This window comes from Lontra canadensis, unplaced genomic scaffold (genome assembly GCF_010015895.1).
Source record: "Lontra canadensis isolate GAN:19392208 unplaced genomic scaffold, GSC_riverotter_1.0 scaffold51, whole genome shotgun sequence".
In the NCBI taxonomy this organism is placed as follows: Eukaryota; Metazoa; Chordata; class Mammalia; order Carnivora; family Mustelidae; genus Lontra; species Lontra canadensis.
The window spans coordinates 8,708,788-8,724,636 of NW_022631045.1; positions in this window are offsets into that span (position 1 = coordinate 8,708,788).

The window sequence follows — 15,849 nt, forward strand, 5'->3', positions numbered from 1 at the left end:
TTGAGATGAGTTCCAGGGTCTTTCTGTAATGCCGTGTTGGACTGGAACTCAGTACCATACTGCTTTGGTTGCTACAGTTTTGCAATATAGTTTGATGACTATATTCTTCTTTCTCAAGATTGCGTTGGCTATTTAGAGTCTTTTGTGTTTCCATACACCTTTTAGGGTTTTCTTTTTATTCTACTTCTGTGAACAATGCCATTGGGATTTTGATAGAGATTGCACTGAATTTGCAGATTGCTTTGCATAGTATGAACAGTTCAACAATATTATTTCTTCCAATCCATGAACATGGGATATCTTTCCATTTGTTTATGTCTTCAATTTTTTCATGAATGTTTTATAGTTTTCAGTGTACTGGTCTTTCACCTCCATGGTTAAATTTATTCCTATACATTTTATTCTTTTTGATGTAATTGTAAAGGGGATTTTCTTAATTTCTTTCTGATTGTTCATTATTAATGTATAGAAATGCATCACTTTTGTATATTGATTTTATACCCTGCTCAATTTTACCAAATTTTTTTTTATTCTAACAGTTTTTTGATAGGTTTACGGTTTTCTATGTATAATATTCTGTCTTCTGCAAAGGGAGACAGTTTTCTTTTCCAATTTTTTTTTTTATCAAGTGAGGAGAAGGAGAGGAAGAGAAAGGATTTTTTTAGCAGGCTCCACACTCAGCATGGAACCCAACATGGGGCTCAGTCTGACAACCCTGAGCCAAAATCAGGAGTGGGATGTTTCACTGACTGAGCCATCAAGCACCCCTCTTTTCCAATTGAATGCCTTTTATTCCCTTTTCTTGCCTAAGTGCTCTGGCTAGGACTTCCAGTACTGTGTTAAATAAAAGTGGCAAGAGTGGAAAGGAGCAGAATTTTTAATGTGAAATAAAGAAGATACTTATGTAAGATAGAAAATATTTAGTGAAAAACTTATGGTTCTGAATTGAACTGTAAGTATTAGTATGAACTCATACGTATTATGAGTACCTTTTCAAAGAAATATATGTATTTCCTAAATCCATTGAAAGAGCCCAGAGACAAGAGCTTCATCTATAAATATTGTTCTTCACTAAAATAAACAAGGATCTTTGGAGAAATGGCTGATTCCAGGTCTTGGGCAACAAATGCACAAAATAATTCTGAAATATCTTCTTATACTAGAAAACAAGGAAGCTTACAAAAAGCATGGTGTCAAAAATTTTAGGAACCAATTCGAAAAGATTCCCATTGGCCAGAGATGGTATAAGTGGGGTATCGATAAGAATAATAACTGTAGTGGATTGAAACAGATCAAATTTGTGTAAATCCATGAGTTCCAAATTAAAAAAAAAATCCCATTACTCTTGGGGGTGACTGGTAAACAGAGGGAAGAAATAAGTACTTCTCTTGCCTTTTCTACATGAATTGCACCTCATGGTAACCAAAGAATTGATGAGGAAAATTTCCTCTTTTAGAAAGCTTCTAGTTTAGGGGCGCCTGGGTGGCTCAGTGGGTTAAAGCCTTTGCCTTCGGCTCAGGTCATGATCCCAGGGTCCTGGGATCAAGCCCCACATCGGGCTCTCTGCTTGGCAGGGAGCCTGCTTCCTCCTCTCTCTCTGCCTGCTTCTCTGCCTACTTGTACTCTCTGTCAATAAATAAATAAAAATCTTTTAAAAAAAAAAAAGCTTCTAGTTTCTAAATTCTTTAGAAAGAATGATATCAGACTATTACCATTTCAAATGATATAATAAAACAGTAGATGTGGACAATAATTGTTAATGGCTGCTAACATCACACAAAGAGAAACATCTAGACAGCGTATGCTTCTTTATGGAAGTACACACTACTATCCATGAAATATTTTTGTTAAATAATCTCACCTCACCATATTCAAGTCCCTAATCTTCAGAGAGGTTACCACTTTATCTAAGATAGCACCTTTGCTCTCCACCTGGTTTTAATATTCATCATTGTACTTATTTTGTAAAAACCTATCTTATGATTAATGTTTTATTTGTTCATCTGTTGATGCTGCTGGATTATAAGCTTTTATATGGATAGGGAGCTTATCCTTGTCAACATTTTATTCTCAGCATCTGGAATACTGCTTGGTCCTTAATTGGGCACTAAGTAAATATTTGGGTCAATAACTTTATGACTCTCACAGGAGCAATAAATTATCTGCTAATACCTTATTGAGGATTAGCTGATAAGCAGTTGAGGGTAAAATTCTGCAAGCATGAAATAGGGAGAGGCAGCTAGAAATTTGGAGTAAAGAGGAGAAGTGTAGAATTTGAGTGAAGGGAAAAGAGAGGTTTTGGGGATGAGACAGGAAGGACAAGACTAACTTCAGAATCTGAAAGACAATTTCACAAAAATGAATCCTTTTAAAATTTGGATTTCTCTTTACAACACTGGTTTTGCTTTGATGGAAGCGTATTGCATACATGAAGTTTTGATGGCATTGTGGTTGAAACTGCTTTGAAGTCTGATAGAGCTGTTTGATCTTGGGCAATTAGGTAATTGTTTTGTAGCTTCCTTTCTTCATGAGAAAACTGAGGTGCTTATAGCTTTCTTACAGGTTTATGAGGAACCTGTAACTTGGGAACTTGCTTGGCACATAGCAGTCATTCATCCAGTGTTAGTTCCTCTGTCCATGCCTCTGGGGGTGAGAGTAATTAGTGTTCGTTGACAACAATGCCACATTCGATGAACGAAAGTGAATTTTGACTATCTTGGGTATTTGTATTCTTTTGTCTCAACATCTTTGAATATCTTTTCTATGTTTGGGAATTCTCTACCCAGTGAATCTGTGTTTCCTCCAAAGTAGAAGAAACTCACTTTCCCAGCCTCCTGTTGTGTCTGGGGACAGATGTGTGACTAGGCTCAGAGTTTCTACCAGAAACTCATTCAGCAGAGAAGGGAGAAGCAGCTGTCACAGTCTCCATTCTGCTGAGGAAGGCAGCAGTACCAGGGCTCCTAGTGCGAGCAACCTAGCCTCTCCACATCCAGGACAAGCTGTAGGGTCCCTGTCCAGGGGTACAGACAAGAGTGATCCTGCAGTGTGATTTGTGCCCTACTCCTGGCTATGTAGACTTCAAATTTGTTTTCTGGCCTTTTCACACTCTTCGACAAATTATTTTCAGCTTAAACCAGGAAGAGTAGTTTCTGCTCACCCATATACTGAACTTCTCTCTCCACCAAGACAGGTACACTACATCTCAGCAATTTAACACACTGGTCAAGCAGCTTTCCCCTAAGCAATGACTTGTGGACACTGGCCCCTTTCAGCTTGTGAAGCCACAGCTCTGTAGGGTCTCAATGTCTCCTCCTGGATTCTCTGTAGAGGCTAGACAGCTGCTGAACAAAGAATATGGAAGCTCTAATGGGAGTTAGTGGGTGGTAAGCCTGCAAGTGACTTGAATCACTTCTGCATGTCAAGAGGGTTGGAAAATGTAGGATTGCTGTGTGCTGGAGAAGAGGAAATGCCTAGCTTCACCATTGGCCTTAGACAAGTCTTTCTGAGTATCTCTTTCCTCATGTCTGGAATGCTTCCCTTACTGGTCACAGCAGTCCATAGAGGAATTAAAATGTGATAATACAGGAGAAAGTGTTTTGTAAACTTGTAAAGGGACTATTGGAATTAGAGCAGAGAGTCTATGGTAGAAGAGAAAATGGCCCAATCATTAGATTTGCAAGAATCTCAGAGGTCAGGCAAAAGAGGGTTTTTCTTTCATAGGGAGGAGCAAACATGCTAGAAAGGACAAGAGTAGACAATGGGATTAATGGGTATATGAGTGGAAAGTTGATCAGGCAATGATTTTCCTTGCAGTAGGCTGATTCTCGGGAGGGAATATGAGGAAGAATGGTTCCTTATTTTTTAACCTGAAGGATGGGTCAAGATCCAGGGGCTGGGGGAGGAGAGAAGTGTTCAAGTTAAATTAGTAGATATTTAGTGCAGATGGGTAGTAGGGAAAAACTGTCCAGCTAATCCCTTAGGAGACAAAGAATGGGAATTTGGAGAGTCTGTGTCTGGCCACATCATAGATAAACAACAGGTTTACCCAAGTCTTAGCCGAGTTTGTGGGGAAGGGTGGTTTTTTTTCAGTAAGCCGTTTCTAGAACACAACAGGGCAAGGCTCAGGTAAAACTCAACATTGTAAACCAATTACAGAGAATTATTTAAAATGACTATGGTTACCGAAACACAAGGAAGAATAACAACTGACACCAATAGTTAACTTTCACTTCTCTGGTCTATTTTAATACCTTATAATGCTAAGTATTAGATAGGGTGTGCATCTAAGACAACTGTATCATGTAAGGACAATAAAATCTGAGTCATGAAATAATAATGAGCTGCATTTCAATGTTATCCATAAAGTCCCTGGCATTTGGGATTTTTGTTCAAATAAAAATATAATTTCAGCCTACTTGTGGGTAAGATTAGGTTAAAATCTTTGATTCAACATAGATGTTTTTCGTTCATAGTTTTTAATGTTTAAAAACTGTTTCCAACTGAATAAGTATTAAACCAGCTTAAGCTAATTACAGCTTAAAGTAAGTACGTTATGTACTTAGATTTCAGAAGGCTCATTATTTAAACTTATGTTTTAATGTATTTTATGAACTCATTGTGAAAGTCATTAAAATCAGTTATTACTTATGCTCAGCAGGTTCATTTCAATTCTCCATATTTAAGCTGTTTTCACAGTTAAAATACCAAAAAGGCTTATTCAATGTTATGCATCAACAGCAGGAAAAAACATTTTTATAATTGAAGTAACTTTCAATTTATGTATACAAAACACATTCAAGATCAAGGAAATGCCTCCTACCCATCCTATGTATCATAAATAGAGGAATTTTCTCTTCCCACACAGAGAGATAAAGAGGAAAGAAATTTCCACACAGATGGTTTTTGGAGTGTATGGGTGGTGGAAACAGGAGAATGGTGTTAATGGCCAGCAATTATCAGCCACTTCAAGGATAGATTAGCTTACCTGTGCTTATAAAGTCTCCTTCCCTGCACATACCCCACCCAAATGGAGTCCTTTCATGTTTCTGTGAAAATTTGGTCTATTTCACATTTCACAGGGGAAAGGAAGCCAGCACCAAGGTCCTGGGACACACTAGGGGTTAACTAGTTACTAGTGTCCATGGAGTGCCAGTACACTCCATGACCCATGGGAACATGGTCTCTCTTGTCCACACATGAACCCCCATATGACAAGCCAGTGGGAAGTAAACTGGACTCTCCCAGTTAAGCAAACAAACACCCCAAAAAAACAAAAAAAAGAAGAAAAACCTGTCCAACATGATCTTCCTTTGGTTTAATTATGTGAAGTTTTGGATAGAAATTTTTTTAAGCTAATGGATTCTTGATTGAACAGTGACACCACTGGCAGTGCTATTTCCCAGCTTCGCCAAAGTCTGCTTGTTCAAGATAAGTGCTGGGAGTTTAATTTATGCTATACCCTGTGGAGTCTGATTGAAAAAAAAGCCAATATCTATTTAAGGATTGTAATATGAGATTCTTTCCAAAGAGACAGGCAAAGATCTTCAGGAGAGATGGTAATAATATCTCACATATAGCCACTAGAAATGTCATCAGCTTATTATGAAATTACCTACTAGCCCCTTTAACCTCAAAATGACTAAAAGAGCGTCTTGGTTGGATGGCTAACTTTAATGGGAAATCTGTCCATATTTGCCCTTTACGGAATTCATATTCTCTTTGAACAATCAAATTCAAGGATGAACCTATTTAACATCCTTATTAGCACAATACAAGATTAATTAAGCAATAATCTCTGTAACACTGCTCAACAGTGGTTAACCGGTTTGCTAGCTAACTTCCTAAAGCTAAATCCATGGTGGTGGATGTTCTGGGCCACTGGTTAACCACAGTAACAGTTTTAACAAAGCTTAGCACTGCCTTCAGTTGCCCTTGATGATTTGGAACAGTTGTAATGAATTCATAAATGTTACGCATGAGACAGCAGTGCAGATGGAAAGAACTGGCATTTATCCATGGTGGGGGGGGCCCAAGGGCAAGAATGGAGATGACAATAGAGAGGGGATTGCTGCTACGAGTGTAAAAACTGTATTATGGCTTCCTTTTTAAAATAATTTTTTTGTTATTTTTAATAATTTTGCCCATTTTCTCCCTGCATCCCTACGGATGACACTTAATTGACATGAAAAAAATAGCGCAGAGAACTGAAGTCTGGGAATTGAGAGTAAAAGTTAATGAGGTCTAAGAAAACTTTATTACCTATATTTATATGTTAATATGAAAAAAAACTACATTACATGGATGAAAGTTTTAAGTGAACTGAACTGGAACCTGACTAATTCTAATGATTCTATCACAAAACTCCTGTCCTCACTTAAAGGAATAAATGCAAAGGAAAAAATATCCATCAATTTGATGACCAAGTAGACAAATTTCACTTATTCCGCAACTGGATTCAGTTAACATTTGAGCATTCACTTTTGTTAAAAGATAAACTGAAACATGTTTAAAAATCTTAAGAGTTTATTCGAACAAAAAGATTAGAATTGGGCAATAATAGTTTAAAAAGCACTGGAAGTAGTTAAAAGGCATTCCACCAGGGCCAAGACCTTTATAGAGACGATGTGGAAGCAAAGCAAGGAAATAATTTTCAGCTATAGCTTGAGTGTTTGCCTTATTTGGGAAAGGCTAGTTTTCAGTTAGTGACTAGCTGTCCCTAGGTTGGGTTTTGATTTCTTAACCTTGAGGTATTTCATGCTTAGGTTTTGGTTTGCTTAGGAAAGCTCCTAAGGCATTGGAATCTCCTTGGTCTAATGGCTTCTTTGTTTAATTAATGTAGCACCACATTCAAGGGAAAAGTGACATAGTGCTGGAATGAGATGGGTCTAAAAAACTTATTTAAAACTGGTCTCTGAATTGAAGTTGTTTATAGTCTGGGAAACCACCTGGATGCATATATATCCAGAATGCAAAAAAAGTGACACAATTGAGACCATAATAGTACAATGTACATTAGAGGCATGCTATGAGAGACAAAAAATAGAAGTGCAGAGAGGAGAGAGCATTTAACTCAGAATGAGAAAAGTTTCACCAAAGAAGTTGCATTTGAACTGTATCTGAAGGATAAATATAGATGTAACATAATAAAAGGGGAATTGGAGGGAGGAGCAGGCAGGTGGTATTCCAGGAAGAAGAAACAACAACACCCCATGTTATCAGATAACTTATGCATTTGGCACTGTGCTGTAGGGGAGAAAAAAGTTTTCCTCAACCATCTTAGGATCCCTGAGTCTGGAGATTCAAATGTAGTAGGAGAAAAGCATTCACATTTATTTAATATAAATTCTATGTGACATAGGAACCTTCATAAGAACACAAAGACTTGAAGAAACCATTTAACTTGAGTGTTTTTTGCTAGGTTTGATGATGATGGGAAGTTGTGGGAAAATAAGATAGAACAAAAAGTATAAGAGCTAAATGTAATAAAGTGGGGGGCATCTTGGCAAGACCTGTTTCTTCAGATTCTTCTCTGGATTCCTCCATGTTGAATAGGGAGGTACACCTCTCACCCAAGATATATATGTATCTTATGTATTTCAAGGGAATGGGGTATATTTCAAGGGAATAGGGTGAGGGAAGGTCAGCATGATCTTCCGGTATCTGCTGTTTCTCAAATTCCTTCAGTTTAAAATGTTCAGTACATCAAGGTGTCCTGTTTTGGGGTAGCATGTTTAGAGCCCTATCAGTGTCCTACACTAGACACACAAAGGTAGATAAGACACAATATCCAAGATGCTGAATCTCACAGAAGATGAACAAGGCCACAGAGCTGCAGGGATCTATTGGGTTTAAGAAGAAAGACAAATTGTGATGGCAAGAAGATGTCTAAATGTAGGTTGGGTGAGATAGTGAAAGGTGTTCACAGACCAAGCTCTCTGTTTGGACTGTGTTCCATAGAAAACCAAAGCCTTCACAGAGTTGTTGTTGTTGTTTTTTTGTTAAGTGCAGGAGTGACAGAGAAAGTCCTGGAAAATTAAAACATTAAATTTTCACAGCCCAACTGTAAATTTTATCTACAGTCCAACTCCCTTACTTTATAGATTAAGAAAATGACACTCAGAGAGATTAAGTGATTTGCTTAAGTTTATTTACTTGACAGTGGCAGGACCCCAGCTAGAAACCAGGTCAATCATGTCTGTATTTTTGGATAATTTAGAAAGATTATTCTGGTGTCATTGTAGAGAATGGATTAGGAAGATAGGGCTGAGAGAAAGTGTCTGAATAACAAGCAGCAGCGAGGAGAATGTTGAATGGTCCAAATCAAGAAATGATGAGGTCTAGGATTTAGTATAAATGGGTGTTTTGGTGTCATTTTGATGTTTTTGTTAGTTTCTAAACTTAATATGCTTTAAAATCAGAATCATTCTTCTTAATCATTTTCATATAATTTTTCTGAAGCTTTTTATCACATTAGAGATCAGAAATTAGGTATGATTCTCCATTCCCTACTTGCAGGTGCTAAGAATGTGTCCTATATATGTCATAGAGTGTTTAGCTCTAAATTCTTGGTTATGTAAGAATAAACTACTGTTGGATTTGATTAATTGTAGATACATTGTGTGGTGCATTTAAAGGTTATTAAATGCATTGCTTAATAAAAAGCCCAATTCTTTAAGTATTTCTAAAGTACTGTGAACATGTACCTGAACTGTGGCTGTGAAAATACATAGATTGGAGAAATGACAGCACTAAAAGTCACTGGTATTCATTTACTAGTCATTTACTAGGGCTGCCATAGATATACACTGAGTAGCTGAAAAACAAATTGATTTTTTTCACAGTTCTGGAGGGTGAAAGTCAAAGATCAAGGTACCAGTAGGGTTGACTTTCTTTGAGGTCTCTCTCCTTGATGGGCAGGTAGTCATCCCTCTTACTGCTTCTATGTGATATCTGCTTGGTGCGAGTGCACCCCTGGTGTCTCTTCTTCTAATAAGGACACCAGTCATATTGGATTAGGGTCCCACTCTAATGGTATCGTTATTACTTAATCATCTCTTTAAAGATCTCATCTCCAAATACATTATATCCTGAGGCACTGGAGGTTGGGATTTCAACATGTGAATTTGGGGCAGGGGGGAGACAGAGTTCAGCCCATGATACTACTCTATAAAGAAACGGTTAGTTGAAAATGATAGCTGCAGTAACCTTTCATTTGTGTAGTACTTCATAGTCTACACAGCAATTTTACATGCTTATCTCCTTTAATTTGAACAGACTTTTGTTATCTGATTGAACGTTTGTTTTTTTTAATAGAATAGCACCTACAGAAGAATTCTGCCCACTAGAGTTTATGTGGAATGATTAGAAGAGGCAGGTTGAAAATGTCCAAATTATGTTCTAGTAATCTTTCAATCTCAACTCTCTTTAGATCCAGTTTATTTTGAAGATAATAAACAAATGTAAAAAGTGTGATTTTAAATGCTATATCCTTTATCTCCTCTGATGGAAGAAGAAATCCAATTAAAGAAAAAAACCCAACAACAACCCTAAGCTAAAGAATTAGAAGGCTTGAAGACTTGACTTGGGACTGAAGGATCCATTTCCAAGATGGTGTAGTCACATGGCTATTGACAGAAAGCCTTGGTTTCTCACCACATGGACTTTTCCAGAGTGTTTCAGAATGTTCTTGTGTGATAGTTGGCTTATCCATAGCAAGTGATCTAAGAGAATAAATAAGAGGCTACTATGCCTTTTATGACCTAGGCTTTATTTCTGTGAAAAGTATCATTGGAAGTTTGTTAAGGATTGCAACTGAATCTGTAGGTTGCTTTGTGTAGTATGGACATTTTAAGAATTATCCAGTTGATCCATATGGGGTGTCTTTCCATTTATTTTTTTCTTATTGAGTTTCTGTCATCAATGTCTATAGTTTTCAGTGTGCAGGTCTTTTACCTTCTTGGTTAAGTTTATTCCTAAGTATTCATTTATTTGTTTGCTTGTTTTTGCTTTATTTTTCAGTGTTCCAAGATACATTGTTTATGCACCACACCCAGTGCTCCATGCAATACGTGCCCTCCTTAGTACCTACCACCAGGTTCACCCAGCCCTCCACCCTCCTCCCTCCAAAACCCTCAGTTTGTTTCTCAGTGTCCACAGTCTCTCATGCTTCATCTCCTCCTCCGATTTCCCCCAATTCACTTTTCCTTTCCTTCTCCTAATGTCCTCCATGTTATTCCTTATGCTCCACAAGTAAGTGAAACCATGTGATAATTGACTTTCTCTGCTTGACTTATTTCACTCAGCATAATCTCCTCCAGTCCCATTCACGTTGATACAAAAGTTGTGTATTCATCCTTTCTGATGGAGGCATAATACTCCATTGTATATATGGACCATATCTTCTTTATCCATTCATTTGTTGAGGGCATATTGGCTCTTTCCACAATTGTGGCCATTGCTGCTATGAACATTGAGGTACATATGGTCCTTTTCACTGCATCTGTATCTTTGGGGTAAATACCCAGTAATACAATTGCACGGTCATAAGGAAGCTCTATTTTTAATTTCTTAAGGAATCGCCACACTGTTTTCTAAAGTGGCTGCACCAATTTGCATTCATACCAACAGTGTGAGAGGGTTCCCCTTTCTCCACATCCTCTCCACCACTTTTTGTTTACTGTATTGTTGATTTTGGCCTTTCTAACTGGTTTAATGTGGTGTCTCAGCGTGGTTTTGATTTGAATCTCCCTGACGACTAATGATGATGAACATTTTTTCACGTGTCTGTTAGCCATTTGTATGTCTTCTTTGGAGAAGTGTCTGTTCATGTCTTCTGCCCATTGTTTAACATGATGATCTGTGTTTTGGGTGTTGAGTTTGAGGTTGTTTTTTTTTTTTAAGATTTTATTTATTTGACAGAGAAATCACAAGTAGGCACAAGCAGGCAGACAGAGAGGGGGAAGCAGGCTCCCTGCTGAGCAGAGAGCCGGATGCGGGGCCCGATCCCAGGACCCTGAGATCATGACCCGAGCTGAAGGCAGAGGCCCAACCACTGAGCCACCCAGGCGTCCCATTGAGTTTGAGTTCTTTATAGATCTTGGATATCATCTTTATCCAATGACATTTTACTTTGTTTTAACTTTTAACCAATGACTTTTACCAATGAGATTTTACTTTGTTTTGTTGACTGTTTCCTTGCTGTGCAGAAGCTTTTTATCTTGATGAAGTCACAAAAATTCATTTTCGCTTTTGTTTCCTTTGCTTTTGGAGACATGTCTTGAAAGAAGTTGCTATGGCCGATGTCGAAGAGGTTACTGCCTATTATTCAGTTCTTTTTGATATAGTGTTAAATGGAGTTGTCTTCTTAATTTCTCTGATAGTTCATTTTTAGTGTATAGAAACTCAACAGACTTTTATATATTGATTTTGTACCCCACAGGTGTACTGAATTCATTGATAAGTTCTGACAGTTTTATGATGGGATTTAGGGTATCTATATATAATATTGTGTTCTCTGCAAGAAGTAAAAAGAGTTTTACTTTTTTCTTTTCAAGTTGGATGACTTTTCTTTTTCTTGCCTAATTGCTCTTGTTAAGACTCCCAATACTATATTAAATAAAAGTTCCAAGGGGTGCCTGGGTGGCTCAGTGGGTTAGGCCTCTGCCTTCAGCTCAGGTCATAGTCTCAGGGTCCTGGGATCGAGCCCCACATCGGGCTCTCTGCTCAGCAGGGAGCCTGACTCCCTCTTTCTCTCTGCCTGCTTGTGATCTCTCTCTCTCTCTATTTCAAATAAATAAACAAAATCTTAAAAAAAAAAAAATAAAAATGAAAGTGCCAAGAGTGGGCATCCTTGTCAAATTTTGGTCTTAGAGGAAAGGTATTTAGTTTTTTTTTTTTTTTTTAAAGATTTTATTTATTTGACAGAGAGAGATCACAAGTAGGCAGAGAGGCAGGCAGAGAGAGAGGAGGAAGCAGGCTCCCTGCTGAGCAGAGATCCCAGTGCAGGGCTCAATCCCAGGATCCCAGAATCATGACCTGAGCCAAAGGCTGAGACTGAACCCACTGAGCCACCCAGGTGCCCCAAGTATTTAGTTTTTTGCCAACTGGGTATAATGATAGCTGTGGGCTTGTCATATATGGCTTTTATGATGTTGAGGTAGATTCCTTCTGTAGCCACTTTGTTGAGAGTTATTATCATGAGTGGATGTTAAATTTGACAGATGTTTTTCTGCATCTATTGAGATTATCACAGGAGTGTTTCCCTTCGTTTTGTTGATGTAGTGCATGTTAATGTTTGTTGATTTGAAAATGTAGAATCATCCTTGTGTCTCTGGAATAAATCCCATTTGGTCATGGTATATGATCCTTTAAATGTATTGTTGAATTTGCTTGGCTGGTATTTGGTTAAGGATTTTTGCATTTATGTTCATCACAAGTATTAGACTCAAATTTTCTTTTCTTGTGCCGTCCTTTTCTGGTTTTGGTATTAAGGTAATGATGGTCTCATAAGATGATTTTGGAAGTGTTCCCTACTCATTTTTAGGAAGAGTTTGAGAAGGATTGGTATTAATTTTCCTTTAAATGTTGGTAGAATTCACTAATGAAATCATCTGGTCCTGGACTTTGGTTTGTTGGAAGTTTTTTTGATTACCTATTCAATATCCTTACTAGGTAATCAGTGTGGTGATATTTTCTGTTTCTTCATGATTCAGTTTTGGTAGGTTATATGTTATATGTTATATGATAAGTTCTAGGAACTTGTCAGTTGTGTCTAGGTTTTCCAATTTGCTGTAGAATAATTATTCAGGTAGTGTCATAATCCTTTGAATTTCTGTGGTATCAGTTGTGACATACCCCTTTTCATTTCTCATTTTATTTGAGTCTTCTTTTTTTCTTGCGAGTTGAGCTAAAATTTTGTTGATTTATTTTTCTTGAAAAAATCCAGCTCTTAGTTTTATTATCTTTTCTGCTGTCTTTTTAGTCTCTGTTTCATTGATTTCTGCTCTGATCATTGTTATTTCCTTTCTTTTCCTAGCTTTGGGGTTCTTTTTCTGGTTCCTTGATGTGTAAAGTTAGGTTTTTATCTGAGGTCTTTCTTGTTTGTTAGTGTAGGATTTTACCACTATGAACATCCTTCTTAGAACTGCTTTGCTGCACCCCATAGTTTGGGTATGTTATGTTTCCATTTTCATTCACCCCAAAGTATTTTTAAGTTTCTCTTTTGATTTCTTTTTTTGTCATTGGCTGTTCTTTAATCTTGTTGTTTAATCTCCACATACTTTGAATTTTCCAGTTTTCTCTTGTACTTTTTATTTTCATACCACAGTGGTCAGAAAACATGGTTGGTAAGATTTTAATTTTAAACATATTAACACTTAGTTTGTGGCCTAACATGATTTATCCTGGTGAATGTTCCATGTGTGTTTGAGAAAAGTGTGTATTCTGTTGCTTATGAATGGAATGCCCTGTATATATCTGTTGAGTCCATCTGGTCATTTAAACATGTCATATAAAGGCAGCATTTTGTTTTCTTTTTTTAAAAGATTTTGTTTATTTGACAGAGATCACAAGCCAGCAGAGAGGCGGCAGAGAGAGAGAGGGAAGCAGACTCCCCGCTGCACGGAGAGCCTGATGTGGGGCTTGATCCCAGGACCCCGAGATCATGACCTGAGCTGAAGGCAGAGGCTTTAACCCACTGAGCCACCCAGGTGCCCCCCAAAGGCAGCATTTTTTCATTGGTTTTCTGTCTGGATGATCCACCCATTGATGAAAGTGGGGTATTAAAGTCTTCTACTATTATTGTATTGCTGCCTATTTCTCCTCTTTAGGTCTGTTACTATTTGCTCTCTATATTTATGTGCTCCTCTGTCAGTTGCACAAATATTAATATATCTGGTTGGATTGAACTCTTCATTATTATATAATGAATTTTTTTGTGTCTTATTTCAGTCTTTGTCTTCAAGTCTATTTTGTCTGATAAGTATAGCTACCCCAGCTTTCTTTTGGTTTTCATTTGCATAGAATATCTTTTTTCATTCCTTTATTGTCAGTCCATGTGTTCATATATCTGAAGTAAGTTTCTTATAGAAGCATATAAATGGATCTTATTTATTTTTTTATCCACACAGCCACTCTGCCTTTTGACCAGAGAATTTAGTCCACTTACACTTAGTAATTTTAGGTATGGATTTATTGCCATTTTGTCAATTGACTTTTGGCTGTTTTGTAATTCCTTTGTTCCTTTCTTCTTGCTCTCTCTGTGAGATGTGATGATTTTTTTGTTAGTGTATACTTAGATTCCTTTCTCTTTACCTTTTGTGTTAAGTTTTGTTTTGTTGTTACTATGAGGCTTACATAAAATGACTTATAATAGCCTATTTAAATTGATAACAACTTACATTGGGCTCTTTCTAAAGCTCTATATTTTTATTCCCCCACCCCCCAACATTTTGTTTTGATGTCACAATTTACATCTTTTTATTTTGTATATCTGTTATAGTTATATATGCTATATAGTATATATTGTATTATATAGTTTTGTCTTTTAATTTTCATACTAGCTTTATAAGTAATTAACATGTCACCTTTACAACACTGGGTTGTTCTGAATTTTACTGTAGGTTGACTTTTACCAATAAGATTTTACTTTCAAAAACGTTTTTCTGTGACTAATCAGTACCCTTTCATGTCAACTTAAAGAAGTGCCTTTAATATTTCTTGTCAGGGCGGTCCAGGGGTGATGAACAACTTTAGCTGTTGTTTCTCTGGAAAATTCTACCCCTTCTCCAGTTCAAAAATGAAATTTTGCTCTTAAAAAGTTTTTTTTTTTTGTATAGTTGACACAAAATGTTACTTTAGTTTTAGGTGTACAACACAGTTATTAAACTTCTCTGTACATTGTACTATGCTAACAACAAGTGTAGCTACCATCTATCACCATACAATGGTATATTATTCACTATATTCCCTGTGTTGTGCCTTTTAGTCCTGTGATTTATTCATTCTTGCAGAAGCCTATATCTCCTACTCCCCTTCTTCCTTTTTGCCCATCCTTCTACCCTCTGACAACCATCAGTTTGTTCTCTATATTTACAGGTCTGATTTTGCTTCCTGTTCGCTTATTTTTTTTTTTAACTCTACTTATGAATGACATTATTTGGTATTTGTCTTTCTCAGTCTGACTTATTTCACTTAGCATAATACCTTCTAGGTCCATCCATGTTGTTGCAAATAGAATGATCTCTTTTTTTTTTTTTTTTTTTTTTTGGACTGAGAAATATTCCTTTGTAGGAATGGATGTACATACCACATCTTCCTTATCCACTCACCTGTCATTGGACACTTAGGTTGCATCCATATGTTGACTTCCACAAATAATGCTGTAGTAAACATAGGGGTGCATGTATCTTTTTGAGTTGGTGTTTTTGTTTTCTTTGGGTAAGTTACTGGATTATATGGTATTTCTACTTTTAATTTTCTGAGAAACCTCCATACTGTTTTCCACAGTGGCTGCCCCAATTTGCAACCCCACCAACAGTGCATGAGGATTCCTTTTTCTCCACATCCTCACCAACACTTGTTATTTTTTGTCTTATTTATTTTAGCCATTCTGACAGGTATGAAGTGCTATCTCGTGGTTTTGGTTTGCATTTCCTTGATGATTAATAATGTTGAAGATCATTTCAAATTTCTGTTGGCCATCTGTATGTCTACTTTGGAAAAATACCTATGCAGGTCCTCTGTCCATTTTTAAATAAGATTTTCCTTTTTTTTGGTGTTGTGTAAGTTCTTTATATATTTTGGATTCTAACCCCTCATTGGATATATTATTTGAACCTTCTGTTCAGTAGG